Here is a 2,612-nt window from a genome sequence, read left to right on the forward strand (position 1 = left end):
AATTAAGAAATTTTGATAATTTCTTTTATTTAGATATTGCAATCTTCTTTCCCATCCGGAGCCTAATTTGGGTGTTACCAAAATTTGAATATAAACAAGAAGGTAAAAGTAATTCGAAAATCGAGGGACTTCTATAATCTCCTTCCTTATTTGGATATCGAGGTCTCTTCTTTGTTTGAGCCTCCCAATTTCAAATTTAGAGGGCATTGGCCAATTTGGAGATGATCAGATCTGATCGGCGTCATCTATGGATGATTAAACCATCCAATCAATTTGGAGGTGGACGGTTGGGATTTCATCGACATTAGAGTGATGTGATGAACCTCCTTCCATCGATGCTTGCTCTTTCCCATAAATAGGTAGGACCCTCTTTCTAGCGTCAATCTATTTTGGCTGAAATCCATCCTTGATCAAAAATGCGGTGGGTCAATGATGGTCAGACCTATAAGAAAAGCTCCCATCGAAATTGGCTCCGATGGGACTCTTCGACGTTCAAGTCAGATTTTTCGCAACAAGAGGAAAGGAGTGAGCGTTTATAAGAGGGAGAGGAGATATATCTTTTCTGAGATTTATGGATTATCTTTTTATAGGTGAGATTGGAGCCTTGAAGAAAAAAAGATCAAAAAGGATCTTTTTGCCCCTCACTGTGTTCTTGAGCACCATGCCTAGTCCTTTGATTTTCTGAATTAGTGAGTGTTATCATCTCACGATACATAAGGGCCATCCCTATTAATGTCATGAGTTGATAGTTAGAAATTTTAAGAGTGGCATGGCTTTATTCTGTCCATAGCTGTCCCATTTTCAAATGGGATGATATGACTGGATAAGGAGGCCTCTCAGAATTATCATGATAAGCTGCAATATTTAATGACTTGACTTGATAGCCGTACGAAGGCTTCAGTTGAATGTCATCGGATGTGTTGACCGAACCAAGGATCGAAAGAAAAGAGCTTCGAAGGTCGATCATACGTCGCTGGATTGCATAGCTTGACGTGAACTTGGTTGACCACAGCCAGCCATTTGGAGGGACAAGGTTCACTGTAGGGTGATACTATTAGGTGGGACAGCATGGGGGCTAACTTTATCTGAAATAGTTTGATATAATCACTAGTATGACATACGATTAGAAGTAAGGATCGGCTAAAGATCTTTGAGGAAGATGTCTGAGTTGAAATTTTTTCTTGGGTCGGCATATGATGTCTGGGTGTCACCTCTAGGCCAGCAGCTAAGGACTTAACTGAAGCAAATGTCAACCACCTGAACTAAGGTCGTTGGCCTAAGTCAAGATCGGCTCCATGAGTTACGCACTGAGATGTTTAGAAGGTAAGGATCAGTAAGATCCAGAGTTGGACCTCCACCTACATTATATTAGATGACTTCTCTGAGTAATTGTTCCATTGTTCTAGGATGACATATCTACCATCAGGATCATACTCATTTATCTCCGATCTATATTATGATAAAAATTCTGCATATTTCGTTATAGATCCCTGTATGATTTGTGTCTTTGGTGTGGCTGGTGTTACACCCCCAATAGGATGGTTATTGATACATCTCGAAATCGACCTTAGCCCTATTGCTTATTGATACATCTCGAAATTGACCTTAGCTTATGAGGCAAACCGACTAATAAAAGCTCATCATTTAGTCGAAAACTAATCATTTAAATTTTGTCATGTGGTTGATCCAAAAGATGCATGAGAGTCCTTTGCATTTCCAACTCTTTTTCTAGCTGGCAATAACTTGATTATGATTGTTAATTGCTTTCTAATGAATGCGATATCTAAGTAAATCCCTATGATCGAGAAGTATGGGTATGATTTATGACCAAGATACATGCATATATATAGCCGCCCCAAACCACTCGACAGTGGGCTTCTACTTTCATCTATATATTGTGTTCCCGGAGGCTTTTCAAGTAAGTTTTCTTTAATGATCTTATGTTGCCCTTGTCGATCGTGGGCATGATTCATAGGCAAGATATGCGAGCATGATTCATGGATACGATATGCAGGCATATAGCTTTGAACTACTTGATGGTGGGCTTCGGCTCTCATCTATATATTGTTTTCTTGAAAGTTCTTTACATAAGTTTTCTTTGGTTCTCTTATGTTGCCTCTCTACCTCTCTTAGATCTTCGTTTGTTTTTGAGAACCATACTTGACTTAGGCATTGAAGGATCTATGTCGAACATGCCTTGGTAGGTGGACTTTCTTATCTTTATTTGTTTTAGGTTAGGATCAATGTTACAGCACAGATCAAAGCAATTCTTCCATCATCCGATACCAACTTGAAGGCACTCGACATCAAAACCATTATTGTTCGAGTGTAGCGGCCATCTGATCATCATTGTGGAGGTATGTAGGAGCTTCCATATGATCTTTTCGATTTAGATGATAGGCAAGCTGAGATCTCTAGGCAATTGTCTGCATGCCAAAGAATTGAGATATAAGATATTCATGGAAAGTTTGCTTCATGGAATATTCTCTTAGTTGTAGCTTTGACCTCCTTTGAAACTTGGTAATCGCTAGAAATTGATTATAGAAAATTGTTGGAAAATTTGTTCAAGGTCATGTTCCTTCTAATATTTGGTTGGTTTGTGGAATAGCTCT

The sequence above is a fragment of the Elaeis guineensis genome, chromosome 9 (genome assembly GCF_000442705.2).
Source record: "Elaeis guineensis isolate ETL-2024a chromosome 9, EG11, whole genome shotgun sequence".
Lineage (NCBI taxonomy): Eukaryota > Viridiplantae > Streptophyta > Magnoliopsida > Arecales > Arecaceae > Elaeis > Elaeis guineensis.